A 22,566-nucleotide genomic window follows, 5' to 3' on the forward strand; every position below is an offset into this window, starting at 1 on the left:
TTAGTGGTTAGTATCATTGTCCTGGTGGTCAGTGGTTTGTCTCATTGTCATGCCGGTCAGTGGTTTGTCTCATGGTCATGCTGGTCAGTGGTTAGTCTCATTGTCATGGTGGTCAGTGGTTAGTTTCATGGTCATGCTGCTCAGTGGTTAGTCTCATTGTTATGGTGGTCATTGGTTAGTCTAATTGTCATGCTGGTCACTGGTTAGTCTCATTGTCATTCTGGTCAGTGGTTAGTCTCATTGTCATGGCGGTCAGTAGTTAGTCTCATTATCATGCTGGTCAGTGGTTAGTCTCATTGTCATGGTGGTCAGTGGTTAGTCTCATTGTCATGCTGGTCAGTGGTTAGTCTAATTGTCATGCTGGTCACTGGTTAGTCTCATTGTCATTCTGGTCAGTGGTTAGTCTCATTGTCATGGCGGTCAGTAGTTAGTCTCATTATCATGCTGGTCAGTGGTTAGTCTCATTGTCATGGTGGTCAGTGGTTAGTCTCATTGTCATTCTGGACAACTGGTTAGCCTCATTGTCATGCTGGTCAGTGGTTTGTCTCAATGTCATGCTGGTCACTGGTTAGTCTCATTGTCATGCTGGTCAATGGTTAGTCTCATTGTCATGCTGGTCACTGGTTAGTCTCATTGTCATAGTGGTAAGTGGTTTGTCTCATTGTCATTCTGGTCAGTGGTTTGTCTCATTATCATGCTGGTCAGTGGTTAGTCTCATTGTCATGCTGGTCAGTGGTTAGTCTCACTGTCATGGTGGTCAGTGGTTAGTCTCATTGTCATGGTGGTCACTGGTTAGTCTCATTGTCATGATGGTCAGTGGTTAGTCTCATTGTCATGGTGGTCACTGGTTAGTCTCATTGTCATGATGGTCACTGGTTAGTCTCATTATCATGCTGGTCAGTGGTTAGTCTCATTGTCATGGTGGTCACTGGTTAGTCTCATTGTCATGCTGGTCACTGGTTAGTCTCATTGTCATGGTGGTCAGTGGTTAGTCTCACTGTCATGCTGGTCAGTGGTTTGTCTTAATGTCATGCTGGTCACTGGTTAGTCTCATTCTCATGCTGGTCACTGATTAGTCTCATTGGCATAGTGGTTAGTGGTTTGTCTCATTGTCATGCTGGTCAGTGGTTAGTCTCATTGTCATGGTGGTCAGTGGTTAGTCTCACTGTCATGGTGGTCAGTGGTTTGTCTCATTGTCATGCTGGTCAGTGGTTTGTCTGGGTGATCTGGATAAAGTATCAGCAAAGTTAAAGAAGTTTGCCTTTTGTGTAAACCATATTGAAATTGTACTTTTGCAAGTTTAACATCATGCATTGCAATCTAGCTGAAGCTGTGTGCATTGGTTTTCTCAAAATAGTAACCAGAGGTTGGTGATCAGTGTCAATCTGGATAGGTTGGCCATAAATATAATCATTGAACTTCGAACATGCAAACATTATTGCCAAAAGCTATTTTTCAATTTGCACATACTGCATCTCAGTTTGAGATAGAGTTTTAGAATTACTGCACCAAGAACATATTCTGAAGCATCACAGAAAAGAGTTACATGTTTGTAAACATCATAATATGTCAAAGTGGGTGGACTGTCAATTTTCTGTTTCAGGACATCAAATGTTCTTTGGTGTTGTTTCAACCAAGACCAAGTTACATTTTTGCATGGTGGCTCTTGCAGCAGTGCTGAAAGCTCACTTAAATCAGGAATGAACTTGCTTAAATAGTTGATCATGCCAAGAAAACGCTGTAAAAATGTTGCATTGTCTGGAGTTGGCAACTTGCTTGGACAGATCTGGCCATAAGCCTGAACTGATAAACAAATGACCCACATAAGTAACATCTTTTAGCCTGAATTTACATTTCTGAGGATTCAGTTTAAGGTTCATTTCACGAGCACAATCTAGACCCTTCCTGAGATTTCTATCATATTCGACTTCACCCCTGCCTCCTGCAAGAATATCATCAACTATAACAGCACATAGATAACCAGAAAAAAATTTGCTCCACTGCACATTGGAAGACTTCACTGGCAAAATTTATCCCAAATGTCATTCTCAAAAATCTGTACCTTCCAAATGGTGTACTGAAAGTGGTTAGTAAGGAAGATTTTCGATCAAATAAAATCGGTCAAAATGAACTTTTTGCATCTAAGACAGAAAAAACAGTGGCATTTGGCATGAGAGCAGCAACTTCTTCAACTGTACGAATTGGATGATGAGGTTGCTTCAGTGCTTTATTCAAATCTCTTGCATCAATTCATGTTCAAATGGCATCTGAACTTTTCTTATGAGCTACTACCATGGAAGATACCCATTCAGTAGGTTCTTCTACTGGACAAATTACTCCTAAATGCACCATTCTCTCTAGCTCTGCACACAAACACATCCAGATGGATGACTGGAACATAACACGTAAACAAACTAGCTAACTGACTGACTGCTACACACATGCCTTGCATTGTTACTGGAGCCTTTCGTGCTGGTCTGATAACGTGGCTTACCTTGTGGTCTGATTTCATGGAGTACACAACTTGGAGTTTGCCAAGGTCATCTTTGAAAATAACAGCATATTCAGAAAAACTATTCTGTGTGAAACTTTCGTTGTCGTCGATGCATGCATGGTGGACTTCCTTATTAAATGAAATCAGTCCCATTTTCAAATTATCTTTGAGGCCTAACAATGACTGCATGTGTCTTTGACTATGTAAAACTGCAAGTCATGGCTGTTCCCAGCAGAATAGAATGAAAGCATAACTAAGCCTTTGGTTTGAATCTCTTCATCACCATAAGCAAAAGCTTCACACACTTTGCCAAATCAAGTTTTTTACCTGCTTTTACCTTGGCAAACATTTTTGCTGACATAACATTGTACTTTGAACCAGTATCAACTTTGAGCTCTATAGGTCTCCCATTAATCAGTACGGTACAAAAGACTTCATTCTTTGCCAACAAATCTACTGCATTAACCTTTTCCTCAAGCACAGAGACTACATCAACATAAAATCTAGGGTTGCAGCTTTCTACTTGATCAACTTGCTTCTTGGAATGCTCTCTTTTAATACAAGAATGTGCCTCTTTAGATTTGCAAAATTTTCTGAAATGATTCCACTTTTTACATCTGTAGCATTGCTGACCAAAAGCTTAGCACTTTTCTCGTTTAGGTTTGTGACTGCCCCCACAATTGCAATAGTTGACTTTGAGGTTTACCACAGGTTTTGCTAAATCACCCCTTGGTTTTGGTTTTGCTGTGTGTGTCCTGGGTTTTACTAAAGCTGCCCTGGGTTTCATTGTGAGAGCCACACCCTTTGGCCTACACCTCTTGACCTCATGCTACATACTATCGACATTCGTGCTGGAAGAAGCTGCAAACATGATCTTCTCATTCGTAAGCATATTCATGTGCTATTCTGTAAGCGAATACATCTGACAAATCTCTATGTTTTGCTTAAAGTTAAATCACTGTCTCGAAGCAAACTCTTTCTCAATGCATCATTATTAACACCACACAAGCCTGTCATTTATCAACTTATCTCTTATTGTTTCTCAAGTCAGTTATATATGCTGCAAACGTTTCATCAGGCTTTTGATCTCGAGTAAAATATGTGCCTTTCCATTGTAATATTTGTTTGAGGGCTGCACATTTCTCTAAGTTTACATTTTAAGCACTCAAGGTCTATCCATGTTTCAGCCTGTATCACAATATGGCGTCTTCCCCTTCCTCTGCATAAACAGCAGGTGCATACATAAATGAACATTCCCTGTCACTGGCTTCTGAACCAGCTAAATTGATCAGAATAAATGCTTTTGTGCATGTGCTTTTATCAGAAAAAGAAGCCTGTATGAAAATATCATATTCTTGCTCAAACACTCTCCAATTTTCAGCAATATTATTATCAGACACAAGCAACCAGGTCTGTGAAATCCTTCTGCCATGCCAAATAAGCATTAAACACACACCAGGTACTTGTAATTATATTCAACTGCACAACAGACTGTTTGAAACAACTGTACTCTTTGAAAAGACTGTACTGCAATACTAAACACTCTAACACTTTGCACACTTTAGACACTTTGAATAGCTTTAGTTAATATAAAAAGGTAGTACAATCCTAAAAATATAGCTGTTTTCTCTTTTTCAAACATTTTATATGAGTTGGATATTGTTTCAAATGTTTTCATAATTATTTCAAGTAGTTTTTTCAACATGTTGCAATTTCGAGCGTTTCATTTATTCAGTAATTCTTTTTGAATGTGTTGAATGCTTCACTTTATATTCGAGGGAAAATCGTTTAAATGAGTTTAAGTACCTGGAAATATTTTCTGGCCTGTTTATGAGTTGTTTGCAAGTCATTTGAGCCACTCCTGTATATTTCTCCATTTCTGAATGTGCACCTCATGGTTTTAAGAAGTTTTGACTTTGGATCCCATTCTGACACCATGTCGCTCATCTAGTGTATTCAAATAAGACTATGAGGCTTGGGTGTTCATTTAAGATGTTTATTACACACAAACACATCCGGATGGATGACTGGAATATAAAACGTAAATGAACTAGCTAACTGACTGACTGCTACACACATGCCTGCTTTCACTCTGGCTGCTTACACAAAATGGCCCTCTGCTAGCACTTGCTCAGTACTTATATGCATGTGCCCACAAACTACAGTGGCTTTAAAGGTACAACACATACACTAAGATCTGCACTCCCTGTGTTTGTGTGGGTTTCCTCAGTGTGCTCCGGTTTCCTCCAACATTCCCAAGACATGCTGCAGATGGATTAGGCATTCTAAGTTGTCCCTAGGTATGAGTGTGCACATGCGTGTGCCTTCTGGGGAAGGTTGTGTGCTGGGCTGGCAACTCAACAATGTAAAACTCTTCTGCCACTTGTTCTGCAGACTGATGATCTGCTGTGGTGATCCCTAATGGGCATAGCCAAAAGGAGAAGAAGAAGACTAGTCTTTATGGCTAGAGAGTCACAGATAATAATTAAACCAAACCAGACAGCAGCACAAGACCTAAAAAAAACTATCACATTTTCTCTATTTTCAGCAACTAAAAATTGAAACCCCAAAAGAATTTTAAATAGAACATAACAAAAAATTGTCAAGACAAAAACTCGTTGATCATAGATCCACCCAAAGAGTCTTGCTTGGTGCAGTGGGTTGGGGTGTTGGGTGTTAAAACCGATGAATGATGAGTTCAATTCCAATTGACATTGGTATGGAGACCCAATGCCTTTTATTATACGGCAAGGTAAGGATATGATCTCTAGCAGGCTAGAATTGCCCCAGTGTTAGGGGGTATTTAGTGGGTGAGAGTCCCATAGTACAAGGGCAGGGCCAGAGTATGGTCATCATTAGCTTTCACCTCCTTGCAGTGCTAAAAAATTAAGTACATTTTGATCCAGACTAATTCTAATGAGCTATTATGAATCCTAAATGCTATGAGTTATGTCAACATTATGCTGTAAACTTTTATCCATATTGCCACTTCAAAGTCTCTGTTACCTCCTAACGTCTGATTACTATCCATACTATATAGGGCCCCTGATCATTTTCCATCACTCTTTAGGGGGCGATATCACCCATGTTGAGAATCACTGATTTAAGCAAAAGTAACCGAAATGGGGTCTATATTAGAACATTGAATGTTCTAAATAGCGAACACTCTAAAAAGTGAAAATGCAGGACCTCAAAGTGCTTTTTTTGAGATTGCAGTACAGTGAAGATTGGAATATTTGCTCTTTTCTCACTATAGTGCGATCTTGGAGTTGGAATATATATTTAGCGGGGTGTGACGATTTTGAGGTCCTGTATTTTCGCTCATTAGAGCATTTGCTATTTAGAACATTTGATGTTCTAATATAGACCCACTGAAAAAGTAATGCCCAATTAAGTTACTAGTTACTAAAAAATATATATATTATTATTGCTAGTTACTATTTTGAAAAAGTGACTAGTTATATTACTAGTTACTAGAAACTGTAATATATTACAGTAATATATTACTCCCATCACTGGAAGTACATCAATGACTACAATAACATGTATTACATCATTATACTGGGCATGCTTATAAGTAAGTACAACAATGACTACAATAAAATCGATTACATCATTATACTGGGCATGCTCATAAGGAAGTACAGCAATGACTACAATAACATGTACTGCATCATTATACTGGGCATGCTCATAAGGAAGTACAGAGATGACTACAATAACATTTACTACATCATTATACTGTGCATGCTCATAAGGAAGTACAGCAATGACTACAATAACATGTACTACATCATTATACTGGGCATGTTCATAAGGAAGTACAGAGATGACTACAATAACATTTACTACATCATTATACTGGGCATGCTAATAAGGAAGTACAGTGATGACTACAATAACATGTACTACATCATTATACTGTGCATGCTAATAATGAAGTACGGAGATGACTACAATAACATCTACTACATCATTATACTGGGCATGCTAATAAGGAAGTACAGATACAGAGATGACTACAATAACATCTACTACATCATTATACTGGGCATGCTAATAAGGAAGTACAGTGATGACTACAATAACATGTACTACATCATTATACTGTGCATGCTAATAAGGAAGTACGGAGATAACTACAATAACATCTACTACATCATTATACTGGGCATGCTCATAAGGAAGTACAGAGATGACTACAATAACATTTACTGCATCATTATACTGGGCATGCTCATAAGGAAGTACAGAGATGACTACAAAAACATCTACTACATCATTATGCTGGGCATGATCATAAGGAAGTACAGCGATGACGACTATAACATGTACTACATCATTATACTGGGCACGCTCATAAGGAAGTACAGCAATGAATGCACTGACATTGCCTACTTAGCACAAAACTATAACAAAGTATCATAATACAGGTCCAGTCACACCTTATGACCACTTTCCGACATGACACACATCAAGAACTGACTATTAAGCCATTCTTACCTTTAACAACTATATTGTGAACAAAATAACAAATTGCATACATAAATATTTCCATTCAGTCATATAATAAATAGTATTCCTCCTGGGGAAGCAAATGCTGCCTGTTAGCATTTTCTGACATACTCAGTAATCACACCCTTCCTAACTCTAACACCTGCGTGAGGTCATACTTCATACAGCTGTGTAACTACCACTAACACTAGAGATATAATCATATCTGATATGTCATGAAGTACATTCTGTCTTTACCTGCATCTAGAATTTTAAAAAAAGAATGTCCTGTTTAATGTATGAGAGTTCTTGAGATAGTGATCCTAATTTGAACTTCAGTGCACACAGTAACCGGAAGAGCTTTAATAAGTTACTCAAGCATCGGAAGAAGTTGATGGGAGAACACAGTCCATTATTCAACAAACACAGCAAATGAATGCCAGTTTTGATGCTTCAGGCTTTACTTATCAGTTTTCCTGTAGACATTTGTTTTCCAATTACAGCACCATTGTTGGAGAAGAAAACGACGGCTGCTGAGAAAATTTGCTTAGTAACTTAGTGGTGAGTAATGATATCAGTCCATTCTCTAATGTTTCCGATAATAATGTAGGAGATAAGATGAACTTAGTCCTTCGGTACTTAACTGTTAGACTTGGATTTTCACTCTGGAAAATAAATTGCTTAAATACAAGTCTCTAGAATTAGTGAATTCACATTTAAATAGATGATTGGAATTGAAAATTGTACTGTTAGGACTACAAGTTTATACCTTTCATAATGGTATTAACTATAGTGATAAAATATTTTCTTATATTTTTTGAGATTTATAATAGATGGGTTAGAGGTGTTACAATTTTTAATAAAATGGAATACAAGTAAAATGTTGGCTCTAAAAGATGAAATATAAATTCTAGATAAACAATTAATTCAGCATCAGCCAAAGTTCAATTACTAGGAAAAGAAAGAAGCTTGGGAGAAATGTACTAGCTTGCATTATCAAACACTCTTCTGAGCAAAGTGTCCCTAACCAGGAAAAGGAACCACTAACTGATAGTAACATCAAAACCCATTGTTTAGACTGGCTTGATTCTTTTGGTATAATGGGCCAGTTATTGGTTCTAATTTGACAGTGACAATGCAGAAATTGGCTGGTCCTGGCATTGGAGATTCATCTACAGTCCAGCTGTTTTTTTTTTCTTTTGACCAAAACAAAATACCATCTACCTCCGGCTCAGTTCCTTTTTCTCCAAGAGGCCCCAACAACAGCAGTTTTCTGATAAACAGAAAGACAAGGTGATTTGAGACAGGAAGCATGGAAAAAGCAGGGGAAGTTAGTGACCAAATGGCACATCTTTAATCTGAGTAATGTAGTTTTTACATCAGAATAACTTAATGTATTATCTAAATGGTTTACCTTTATTCCCACTAAAAAGCCTCTAAAACAAATATTCTACTTAATTTTATGCTCATTGTATGTGATCTGAATTTGAAGTATATTTTTGAAAAAATGCCTTATAATTATGAAAATGTATGTTTAAGAAGCCTAGTAACGTTAATCCTTCTTTTACCAATACTTTGAAAGTTTTTTTCTAATATATGTGAAGCAGATTTATATAATTTATATAACAATTGTGGTAAGAAAAATTCATAAAGTGAAGCTATATTGTAACTTAAGTCAAAGTGAGTTTCTAGCCCTTAATCAGCTATGTTCTTACCTGATTGTAGATACATGAAAGCTGATAAAGGCAATGGACTAGTGATTATCGATGTTTTGGAATACAATAAGGCCATGAAATAATTATTAGCCAATGTCAACCATCACAAAAACTTTTGAAAGATGAAGTGCACCAAAACTTTAAATTAGTTGACATCTTATTACTTGACTTATTACATCAGGGCTACATTAATATCGAGCTTTTTGAATTCTGTTTGGTTGAACAGCCACAGCTGGGTATATTATATGGCATTCCTAAGATTCATAAAAATAATCTCTACCCACCTTTTAGACCAATTGTTTCAGCCCCCCAGAAATAAAACTGTTACCATTCCAGCTTACTTCAACAGAGCAGCTATTTTCTTAAAGAATATTGAATGTTTTTAGATCAAATGAAAAACTGTAACATTATTGGTAACGAATAATTGTTATGTATTGTAGATGTTAATTATTTTTACATGGCTATAAACCGAGAGACTGAAATATAATTTGTTAGAATGTATCTTAGTAAATATTCCAGTGTGAATAACTTGGATATTAACACTATTTGTTTATTGCTACAAGTGGTGCTATCCACAATTTTTTTCTGTTTTGATAACAGCATTTATCAACAACTTAGGGGTGTAGCAATGGGGGCCAAAGTGGCCCCAGCATTTGCTAATATGTGCTGGCTGGAAAGAGAGTATTTAACAAAGTTACCTTTAAAAGTGTTGCCTATTATAAAAGATACATAGATGACTTGTTTTTCATATGGGCAGATAATGAAGAATGCTTTGAAGAATTTGTAGTTCAAATTAATGACAGGGGTTCATATTAGAACGATGAAAACACATTTTGTCAAATGCGTTTTCGTCGACACATGTAGGGCGAACAGGCAAAACAGTGAAGTGGCTGTTCAGCAAATTCTTTCCCTGGGAAAGAAGTCACTTGACCACTTCGTTGCTTTGCCTGTTCTAGAATGTAGTGTGGACCTTTGTCTGGTATAGCACCCGAGCATGATTGTGCAACAGTTACTGACCTTAGGGTTAGGGTGCGGGTTAAGGTAAGTGCATATGTATGAAAGTGTTTACTGTTTTTTATTTTGCGTTAGATGCATGGTTGAGTTATGTGTGTGTGTGTGTTTTTAGCATTTTACTTTTGTTTTTGGGGGGTAGGATAAGGGTTAAGGTAAGTGTGTTTGTGTTTGGAGCTGTTTATGTAAATGTGCGAGAGTTACTGACCTTAGGGTTAGGGTGCAGGTTAAGGTAAGTGCATATGTTTTAAAATGTTTACTGTTTTTTTTTTTTGTTAGATGTATGGTTGTGTTACATGCATATGTGTATTTAGTTCTTTACTGGTTTTTGGGGAGGGTATAATTAGGGTTAGGGTATGTGTGTATGTGTTTGGAAGTGTTTAATGTTTTTTTTTGGGGGGTTGGAACAGCTATTTCTTTCCCTAGGAAAGAAATCGCTGTTCTGTGGTTTCGACATTTTCAGTGTTTGCTGAATATGTGTTGATGAAACACCGTTCACTGTTTTCAGCATTCGGTGTTATAATATGAACCCAATGACAGTATACAATGGCTCAACTTTGAAATTAGTAGTATGGGGAACTGTACATTTTTGGATGTCTCCATTACATTAAATGTTGAGCATAAAAGGTTTGAGATTAATATTTATAGAAAAGAAACATTTACCAACAAGTATCTACATTTTAGTAGTTTTCATCCACCTTTTATGAAATAGAACATTTTCAGAGGACAAGTAATTAGACTTAGTCTTATGATTAGTGAAGACTCTAGTTTTTTAAAAAGAAACAGAAATAGTCAATAATTTATTTATGGCTAGAAGCTATCCAGTTGATAAGTTAAAACATATATCTGAAGAACTTATTTAAAGTAGAAATGACAAATTTCTACCCATACTAGAATCTGGATTTGTACCTAAAGCAAACATTCCCAATGAGAAAGATAAAAAATTTGCTTTTTCTATTCCGATGAGTACTGAAGGGCCTTATGTTAAAGAAATAATAGAAAACAAATGGAAAATTATTTTAGGCAGTTTAAGTGCCTGCACGAAAAGAGAAGTCATGCTATAAGGATCACAGAACACATATTATTCTGGATGAATTCATGAATGTGCTGGAAGACCTGTGTTTGCCCTAAAAGGGATGGAAAGATATGGGGGAAATGTTGGATTAGGTAGTGTTTTATGTTGCTACATTCACATTATGTTGGCTTTTGCTGGATTTGAAAAGCTGCCTAAGTCCACAATCTCAAGAACTGTATATTAACCTCACATGCCATTTGTGAAGTTTTATTACAAATGTGAGACAGAATATATTGGAAGATATGGCATCATCATTGTGTTGCAAGGTATAGGTGTGACTTAAAAGAGTATTGTGAGTCCTCTCCCCATGTCCATATCTTGCCTGAATGGAGGTGTGCACACCACATATTTTGGATATTGCAGTTATACCTTTGACTCTAGTAACACACATTCATGATATTTAGTGAATGTTAAACTCAAATCTCTGCTTACTGAAGGATCATAAGCTAGATAGCATGTATTAGTCTCTGGTGCTATAGAAAAAATATTTTTAGAATGCGAGATAGAGCACATTTTAACAGATGGCCTCATCAGTGTTTTGTAAAGCAGATGTCTGAGATAAAAGTGATGGGAGAAGCTTCTCCTGGTATAAATCTACAGATGAGATCTGTGGTGGAAGCCTACCTAGCTCTACACTCACACAAGCACCAATACAACCAATACAAATGAATCACTGCAAGATTTAAATACCAATCTAAGTATAGAAGCCATAGTATGTTGTAATGACTGCCAGCACCGCAGGAGAAGTCTGACTACAGGTGTGAGACAGAGGACATTTGAAAGGATTACATTATCATTGTGTTGCAAAGCAGATGTTTAGGATAAAAGGGAATTAAACTGATGGAGAGCCTTCTTCTGGTATAAATCTACAGCTCAGACCTGTGGGCAATGCCATTCGTACATAGCTTTTGAATCACACAAGTAATGATACAAGTGAGTCATTTCTGGATTCAAACACCTACCTCTCTAAGTACACAGTAGAGTGCAGTATATCAACAAACAGTATATGCTGTGAAGTCTGACTGCAAATGTGAGATAAGACACATGTAAAATGATTACACCATCATTGTGTTACAAAGCAGATGTTTGGTATGAAAGGGAAGGAAACTAATGGAAGACCTCTCTCTTGGTGTAAATGTTTTCCTGAGTAGAAGGGTGCACATCAGATCTGTGGGTGAAGCCAGTCCTCCATAGTAGTAGACACACACACACACACACACACACACACTAGGCAGTCACTGCTGGATTTGAACACTTACTTATCTAAGTATACAAGCTAAACTGTATGAGTTGCCAGTACCACATGAGAAGTCTAATGCAAAGTGTGAGATAAAACATACCTGTAGTGCACATCATATGTTTGGGTGAAAATGAATGTGTCTTGACAGGCAGACAAAAGGGTAATTGTAATGGAGGTCATCCATCTCTGCACTACCCCCTCTGTTTTGCCCTCTGGTAAGGTCTCATCATAAATCAGTCTTGTTCAAAGTAACAATCATACCTGACCCATCCTCAACAGGAAAATGGCTAAAAAATTTCTCCAAAGCAAACTATAACCTCCTAAGCGATGGCATAAATAGTTGCAAACCCCCTTTTACCATTGTAAACATTGACTGTTATACAGAGGTGTACATAAATGCCCTGTATAAATACCTATGGAAATGTATAGACTCAGCTGTACCTGAGCATATCAAAACAAGGTCCTCACAAAGAAACAAGCCACCCTGTTGGTTATCAAGCATAAATAGGGTATACAACAAAAGGAAAAAAAACTAATGTCTCAACAGAGGAAGCACAGCCTCCACTGCTTGAACAAGCAAATTATATATCTTGTAAAGCCCTCTAAAGCCAATTATGAAGCTAAACTAGCATCGCTAGCTAAGAATAATTACAAGGTATTATTTAGCTATGTAAAAAATCTAATAGGAAAGACCCAGCTGTGTGTTGAACTAGTAGTAGACAGTACCATTCATCCTGACCCTGAGGACTGGTGCAAACTTCACCCTCCCATCCCCAATAGACATACCCCAAAGCATACCTGTCACCAGCCCTCCACTTAGTATCTCCAAAGAGCAGGTCATAACTGCACTCTCCATGGCCGAAAACTCAGCCTCTATGGGACTAGATAACATCCCAGGCTGCCTACTAAATGGTTTAAAACAGGACCTAGCAGACCCACTTGGCACTTTCTTCAACCATAGTCTAAGTACTGGCTTTATCCCAGTAGAGTGGAAAACAGCAACAGTAATTCCCTTGCACAAACAGGGTCCATCAACCAACCCTGGGAACTATAGATCCTTAAGCCTAACCAGCCTTATCTGCAAGGACATGGAGAGAATCATCATGGAGCTTATCAACAAAGACATAGGTGACCTTCAAACTCTTGACCTGACCCAGTTTGGCTTTGTTAAGGATAGCACATGCTAATTAAACCTGGTGGATTTCTTTGAGAATGTCACCAAAGCCCTGGATGAAGGCAAAAAAGTACATATAGCCTTTCTTGACTTTTCTAAGGCTTTTGATATATTCCCCCACTCAAGCATCTTTGACAAACTCACCCAGCTGGGAATTAATCCATATATCACTAGATGGTTAGCTGAATGGCTGACAGAATGCATACAGTCAAAGATGGGGATTCCACCTCTACCAGCAGATCAGTTACCAGTGGCGAACCACAAGGATCTGTGCTGGGTCCCTACTGTTTGGAATCTATTTCTCAGAATCCAGGCAAAAATAGATAGCCTGTGGCTTGCCACATTCCCCAATGACTGCAAAATGGGTGCAGTAATTGAGTCCCCCCAATGATGCTGACATACTACAAAAAGGGCTTACACAGACAAATGATTGGTGCCAAAGCCATGGACTTAAACTAAATGCAAAAATAGTGTTATCATCCTTTTCAGCAAAGGGGAAGTCCCTGCAAGTTACAATATTAGCAGTACCCCCCCTTAGCTCAAACCCTGTGCTGAGACATTTAGGAACACAGGTTGATAGTAACCTTAACTTTGATTACCATGTATCCACAGTAGTAAGGAATGCCTTCTATGTTGCACATCTCATAATTAAGGGCATTGTGTTCAGAGTCAAGGATGTTATAACTCCACTGTACTCATTCCTCATCAGAGCACTAATAGAGTACAACACTCCCTTCTGTATGTACCTCACCAGAGACCTGCAGCAGCTGGAGAGACCTGAGACATTTCAGGGCCTTCAAAACATGACATACATGGACGGACTGTAGGCCCTGTTACTGTACTCTGTATCTTATAGGCTGTTGACAAGTGACTTGTGCCTGGCCTACAGAGCAGTCTCGGACCCTGCCCTATTGGAAATACTGCACCATTTGCAATTCAAATTGTACATGATTCACTCACTCTGTGGGTCTTAACTTAGTCTGCGACATTAACAGGACATGGTGGACAGACAGATATTTCTTCCAGAGACTGCCACTCCTCTGAAACAAACTCCCAATTCAGGTAAAATAGAGCTCCTCAATGACTCTATTTAAGCATAAATTAGACAGCTGGATGGGAGACCTTAAATTTATTCCAGGGGTGTCACCTATGTCCTTCTTGGATAAGGGCAGTCGGTGCTGATCATAGACTCATGCTGCAAATATAGACCATACAACGTGGTCAATAAGGGAACAGGGGTATAACATGGCTAGGCTTATAAAGGCCCTAGGGCCAATAGCCTAGTAGCCTCCTATGAACCTATAATGTGTTGATCACAATTCACTTCAAACTGCTGACATAATTAATATATCATTTGATTCATGGACATTGTGGTAATGTGAATGATATCTAGCTATTTCACATTGCAGTGTATATGTGACCATGTGTATGATTGAAGATAATCACAACTTTCAAACATTGGAGCAATACTCAAGCATTCCTGCTGTGTAAGCTGAGGTTCAGTGTATGCAGATCTTCATTAGTTGTGAAAATGTCAGTATTTCCTAATGTTTGTACAATGTGCAATGTAAACATAAAACATACATGTCAAACATATGAAATTACCATATTTAATACATGTTATTAAGTATATTTCCAAAAGGCCCACACCATTTTACATCATTTGCATGTTTAATGCATTGGAGTATAAACATAATTCACAGTATGTAGTGGTTAGAAAGTATTGCAGCAAGCTCATCATATCTTGACTACAAGCCATTAAAAGATACACAAGTATCTTTTAACAGGAGCAATAAGTGCTGATTTTAGTGTCTGCTTGAACCAGACACCCTTGGGAATACAGGTCAAACTTGACTAGTCTTGTAAGGGCCATGGGGCCATTAGCATAGTAACCTTGTATGATCCTATGATAAGTGATACTAGCATCATTTTTTTGTCATAATTGCATACTGAAATGTGTATCTGGCAAGCTCATTTGCTCAAACCATGGTAAAGTATTATCTCATGTATAATTATTTTTTGAGATTTTGAATTTAGAACAGGAATTAGCAGAGGTCCCCACTACTCCATGCCAAGCTTTATGCAAATAAGGAATACAGCCATCGAGACAGTTCTGATTCTGAGCTGTATCAGAACCAATGTGTGTCACGTTAATGCGTTCTGTGTTATCATTTAAACAAGTCATTATTATTGCAGTAAACCATTCATTATAGGAATAGTACATGGACATACTTATACTGTCCTCATATTTGCTGACTGTCCACATGTTTAGGGCATATTGTAGTAGTCCTTCTGCATTTTTTTGTTTTGGTACATGTTACATGATAACATACATTGATTTGTCAGACTTCATGTCCTTCAGAAAATCCATGGTAATGCTAAATATTTAACCCTAGCACCTTCTAGGTGTATAAGAGCAATTTTTAACTTGCATCTAGAGTTTTATAATTTGCCCCCTCCATCAATTCTTACTTTGATCAAATGTCATGTTCTTACAGCTGGGAAGGTATGAGCAGGGTTGGGATAATTGTGAACCACATAAAGGACCAAGCAATGCACTGCAGGTGGAATAACTTACATATCTATAACTTAAAAAGGCAATTTTTTTTGAGAAATGTTTATGTTCAGAATTTTAAACTTGATGCTGGATTTGAACACCTGCCAAGTTGGCATCATCAGTCTATAGATGGGATCATTAGGTGATTTCACCACAACAGAAGGCAAATACTAAGTGTTCAAACAGACACTTTTCAAGGGACAATGAAAACAGGATGAAGCAAGGGACTGTGTATGCAGCACACTACATAACAGTAATGACAGATGAAACATCCCATATGGTGCACATTCAACCCTACCACCTGTTCAACATATGATAATAATTCTGACCTCATACTGCTATCACTCTGTCTTTCCATAGCACAGCTAGGCAAAGCACAGTAATGTGAGGGGAAGCATACTCACCAGTTTTTGACAAAAGATGTAAACTGTCATTTAGAGTTAGTTAAAACAGGAGCTCAATACCAGGCATTGTGCAAATGCTGAGGACAAAGACTGATAATACAGACGGCTGGTGGGGCTGAGGGAGTGTCAAATAAAAAATATTTTTGTTTTTAGTCCATTGCTGGCCATCTTTGTGGTGTGTTGCTCTTAGATCTGTCATCATAATAATTCTGTCATGTTGTGTGCAATAAAGTGTTTCAAATAGGAAGTCAGCAGGGGCAGGACAGCAGAACCATGATTAAAACATAAGCAGGATAATGGGTTAATACTATAAGTAGCCAACACTTCCACACATAATATTAATAAGAAAAAAACATTAAATATGTTTTGACATGCTTCTGGATCAAACCCCTGACACTATGCAAAACAGTCTACAAATCTGAGCACACCACACAATAACTACTGCTTCACATAGAAAAATCACACATTTTGAAGGAACAGTGACAAAAGAGTGAAACAAGAGAGACTGCAGGCATCAGGCTTTGTCACAGTAATGATAACTGCAGCATCCTCAAAGGTGTACATTACATCCTGAAGTATAATAAACATATTAGAGTAACTGTTTCCTTACAGTGCTATCAGTCTATATTTCTGTGCTGGGCTAAGTACAGCTCTGCTACAAAACCCATACAAGTGCAGTTGAAGGTACAATCTTCAGTGTTTGCACAGGACTTAAACTACCATTTACCATCTCTTTTCACTGCTGCACAATGCCAAGCATTGTGAAAATGGTGAGGACCAAAACTGAGATCTTCTTTTATGGGCCATCTCTGCTCATGTGTGTTGCTGGTAATTCTATTATATGACCAGATTAAATGTGTGAAAAGGGTTTGATAGGACAGTGGTGAAAATGGGAGGAAAGCAGAGGGAAGGACACAGGGATGAATAAAAAAATGTGCAGGAAAGTGGAGGGAGAGCACCATAGCAATCCACTTCCTTACAAGATAACAGTGCGCTTCTACAAATAATTTGAGGAATTTGCAAACTCAACACATCAAGTGTCTGTGACAACAGCTTAACAATATTGTGTGACCAACTAGACCAAATCAAGTGTGTCAGACACACACCTAGACAAAGTGAAGAGCTATGCATGGAGTTTAGTTTTTGTGGGACTGGTTTCCATTTTTTTTCAGAGAAACAAGGTAGGAATAAGATGGCTAGATAGCTAGGGTTGCTAAGAGAGCACGTGCAGACATACAGGACATGCAAGACAGGCAGACAGTGATGGTGATGGCTACAAAAGGTTGGAGGGCACCATGACATCAGAGGTGCATCTTTGTCCAGCACGAGTACAGTGAGACTCTAATCCTCACACTCAGTACTGTAATCACTGTCTCTTGTTGCAGACATCCAGGGTAGCGCTGGATGGGATATTGACTTGGCTATTCAGTGCTGGACTTTCTCAGGTACTGAGGGGTGACTCCATAATGTCCTCCACCATCCATGTCAGCTCCTGATGGGTGACAAAATCACCACTTCTACTAGCACTGCTCCTAGTAGGTACCACTGTATCAACCCCTCAGGGAAGAACTACCTGACTTAGTTGGAGGAGGTAGTGTAGGACATGTGGGTGTAGCACTGACAGTTTGGAACCCAGAATTTCTGGCTGCCTATGTTGAATGGGGTTGTGCTACAGCAGCCACCTGCAGAGGTATGGTGGTCAGATTCTCAATGGCCAATCTAACTCCTTGTGCTGATGGTCATTTATGTTGCAGCAGTAGTTATGTTGGAAAAATATTTGAAAGAGAAATTAGGTGGAAGGGACAGTAAATGGAGAAAACAGAGAAAGTGTCATGAATGTCATGTCATTTTAATGTCTGATATGCAATCCAGGTTGACACATAACTATCTTAAGCACTGGCACATGCACTTGTGAATGGGTAATCAAATATGCATCCTAAAACACATACCAATGTCATAGCTATTACAGACATTAGATAAAAAGTTTTGTGTCTATTGCATATGTGATATATGCATTTCATTAAACAGATGCCCATTTATTGCAACTGCATTGCTATTTACTGATTGCATATCACTGATTTTTATGCTGTGTAACAAAAGCGAATTACTGCTGCTTGGATTGATTTAAATATTGCTTAATGCATTGCTCAAGCACAATTCAAGCAGGTATGCATGCTTGTTATGCATGAAAGGTATGCCTACTAAGTTGTGTGATACCCTCCAAACTAATAAAGTGAATTACAATTCAGATGTATGATGATATGGCTAACATTCATACCTAAGACATACTTACCCCTTGCTTTTCTGAGGTGTGCCAGTCTCTCTGGCTAATGATATGGCTAGCATTCATACTTGAGCCTTACTTACACCATGCCTCTCTGAGGTGTTCCAGTCTCTCCAGCTGATGATATGGCTAGCATTCATACCTTAGCCTTACTTACCCCAGTGCCTCTCTGAGGTCTACCAGTCTCTCCAGCTAATGATATGGCTAGCATTCATACCTGAGCCGTACTTACCCCATGCCTCTCTGAGGTGTTCCAGTCTCTCCAGCTGATGATATGGCTAGCATTCATACCTGAGCCTTACTTACCCCAGTGCCTCTCTGAGGTCTTCCAGTCTCTCCAGCTGATGATATGGCTAGCATTCATACCTGAGTCTTACTTATCCCAGTGGCTCTCTGAGGCATTGGCAATCTCTCCTGATGATGATGATATTGACCAACATTCAGACCTGATCCCTACTTAGCCTCTGTCTATTTGAGGCATGTTGATCTCTCTTAATGCTGATGTGGCTAGCATTCAGAGCTGAATCATACTTAACCTGTGCCTCTCTGAGGTGTACCCATCTCTCCTGATGAAGATATGGCTAGCAGTCATACCTGAGCCATACCTAACCGATACCCCTCTGAGGTGTGCCAATCTTTACTTATGGTACTGGTTAGCATTCATACCTGTGACATTCTTACCCCATGCCTCTCTGAGGTGTAACAGTCTCTCCTCATGATGATATTGGTCAGCATTCATACCCAAGCCATACCTACCCTGTGTCTCTCTGAGATGTGCTGATCTCTCCTGATGATGGTATTGGCTAACATTCATACCTAAGCTAGAATTACCCTGTGTCTGTCTGAGGTGTGCTAATCTCTCCTGATGATGGTGCTGCTAGCAGTCATACCTGAGCCATACTTATCTCATGCATCTCTGAGGTATGACAATCTCTCCTGTTGCACCACCCAATTTCTTTCAATCTTTACAGAAGTTGTAGAGAAAGATGCACGCACTCAAAACTCTCTTTAGCATGGAGAACATCGATATCTGTGCAGTAACAGAAACCTGGTTCAAGGCTCCCGAGAGCACCCCAGCACTACCAGATTATACCTCATACCATGCTTTTCGGCCCCAAAACTTGGACCGAACCACAAAAGGAGGGAGAGCATCAATATTCGTCAAAGATACCCACACCTCCAGGTTGGTGGCACAGCACGAAGCATCAGAGACTATCCATGTGCGACTAACAGTGGGTAAAACTGCCTTCCAGTTTATAGCCTGCTACAGACCACCCTCCCAAACCCAGGAACCCCACTCAGCCTTCCTGAGAACACTGGAAAATATGAAGGTCTCTCCAAACACCATTATAATGGGCGACTTCAACTACCCAAACATAGACTGGGAGCATTACTCTAGCTCCAACACCCTAGCCCAAAGGTTCCTAGAATTTATAAACTCAAATGCTATGGAACAACTTGTTACCACTCCCACAAGAGGGGAAAATATACTGGACCTGATCATCACCAACATGGGGACTCTATGCTCCAGACCAGAAGTGTATCCCTCACTGGTAAGATCAGACCATAAACTAATCTCACTGGATATTCACATCCCGACCCAACCCCCTGCCCAGAAAACCACAGTGAAAAACTTCTCTAAAGCAAATTTCACACTCCTCAAAACCGAGGTGGAATCCTTCAAAGCCCCTGGGCCTGTGGAGAATACAGCCCAGACCACAGAATCCTTTATAAACACATTCTATGAACACCTTCAGGAATGCATGGATCATGCAATCCCAAATAAAACCAAGACCCAATCCTCCAAAGGCAGACGTCCTGTCTGGTGGACCCCAGCCATAAACAAATTATGCAATAGAAGGAGGAAGCTACTACATGAAAGAGCAAAATCCCAAAAAGGGAAGGCATCTCTGATCAGTATTAGCAAAAAACTACGGGCACTCATAAAATCATCTAAGGCCAGCTTCGAGAGAAAAATTGCACAGGACACTAAGGATAATCACAAGGATTTCTTTAGTTATGCTAGGAACCTGGGTGGGAATTCCCAGATATGTCCAGAATTAGTCCAAAATGACAAAAAATACACCGAACCCACAGACATTGCCAACATTCTAGCTGACAGGTTCAGCGCAAACTTCTCCCCCCCTCCCCACCAAAAGGGCAAATATCTATCCCAGCAGAGTGCTGCCCCCCTGACATCTCAGATGCTCAGGTAAGAACCTCCCACTCCAAAGCAAAAAACACAGCATCAATGGGAACAGACGGTGTCCCGGGCTGCGTCCTACATGAACTCCAAGAAGAGCTAAAACCAAACATAAAATTACTTTTCAATCTCAGCCGTACTACAGGATATGTACCCAAAGAGTGGCGTACAGCAACAGTGGTCCCTCTCCACAAAGGTGATGCCTCAACGGAGCCTAGAAACTATCGCCCCATAAGCCTGACTAGCTTGGTCTGCAAAGCTATGGAAAGGATCATCATGGACCTCATAAATAAAGATATTGGGGACCTACAGACACTGGATCCTACCCAGTTCGGCTTTGTTAAGGGCAGATCCTGCCTCTTAAACCTGGTCAATTTCTTTGAAACAGTCACCAAGGCCATTGACGAGGGGAAGATGGTCCACACAGCCTACCTGGACCTCGCAAAAGCCTTCGATACAATACCCCACTCGGGCATTATAGATAAGCTCACCAGCTTAAATATAAACCCCTATGTCACTAGATGGGTTGCAAACTGGCTCAAGGACAGAACCCACATGGTTAGAATTGCTGGTGCCATGTCAGACTCCAAACCAGTTACAAGTGGCATCCCACAAGGCTCAGTCCTGGGACCTCTCTTGTTCGGTATATATTTCTCGGAGGTACAGGCAAACACGGAAGGACTGTGGCTGACCAAGTTCGCAGATGACTGCAAACTGGGCACCATAATTGACTCTCCAGCCGACACAAGCATCCTCCAAAAGGGCCTCATAGAAACAGACAACTGGTGCCAGAGTCATGGCATCAAGCTAAATGCCAAAAAGTGCATAGTCATCCCCTTTGGCAAAAACAAAGTGCCCACAAATTACCACATAGGTGGTAATCCATTAAGTACAGAAGAAGTAATTAGGGACCTGGGGACCCAAGTTGATAGCAATCTCTCATTTGATAACCACGTGGCCAAAGTGGTTAGAAAAACATTTTATATAGCCCACCTAATCATGAAGGGATTCACATCTAGACCAGGGGAGGTCATCATGCCTCTTTACTCATCCCTCATTAGGCCCATAATTGAGTACAATACCCCTTTTGGGATGTACCTTACCAGACACCTGCAGCAACTGGAAAGACCCCAAAAGTACCTCACCAAGAGGATCAAAGGACTCAAACAGATGCCATATGCTGCCCGGTTAAAGAAACTCCAGCTGTACTCAGTGGCATACCGCCTGCTCAGAGGCGATCTGTGCCTGACGTATAAAGCCATGTCCAACCCGGAATTAATGGACATGCTCCACCTCAGAAAATCCAAATCCCATCGAGCTCCGTGCTCGAGAGACTTGAACCTCAGCACTGAAATAAATAGGACATGCTGGAGGGACAGATTTATAACCCAGAGGCTCCCTTCACTCTGGAATAAAATCCCAGTCCAGGTTAGGCAGAGTCCCTCATTGACTCTCTTCAAGATGAATCTTGATGAGTGGATGGGAGATCACAGGTTTACCCCCGGGTATCACTTCTGTGTCACTGTTAGACAGAGGCACAGTATACTAACCTCGAAAAAGGGCATAGCAAAATTAATTTAAAATGGGTGGTGAAAGCCAAACACACACTCTGGCTAGGCTTATAAATGCCCCAGGGCAGATAGCCTAGTATGAACCTATGAACCTATGAACCTATGAACTTAAGAAAAAAAGATAATAAGCTCTGTGTGTTGGCAAACCATGGTATTGTCTTGGCTGGACATGGGTCATTATATTTATACAACATAGGTGGGTTATGTGTTTTAAAATATCCCTCCCATTGGGTAAGGAGGTCTTTGTTGCACCTTTTCATGTCACTGCAGGTGATAACATTGTTTACTGGTGTGTGCAATGACAGTTACACTGGTGAGAGTATTGGACAAGCTATTCCATGATT

The sequence above is a fragment of the Protopterus annectens genome, chromosome 8.part1 (genome assembly GCF_019279795.1).
Source record: "Protopterus annectens isolate FY-2018-M chromosome 8.part1, PAN1.0, whole genome shotgun sequence".
Taxonomy (NCBI): domain Eukaryota; kingdom Metazoa; phylum Chordata; order Ceratodontiformes; family Protopteridae; genus Protopterus; species Protopterus annectens.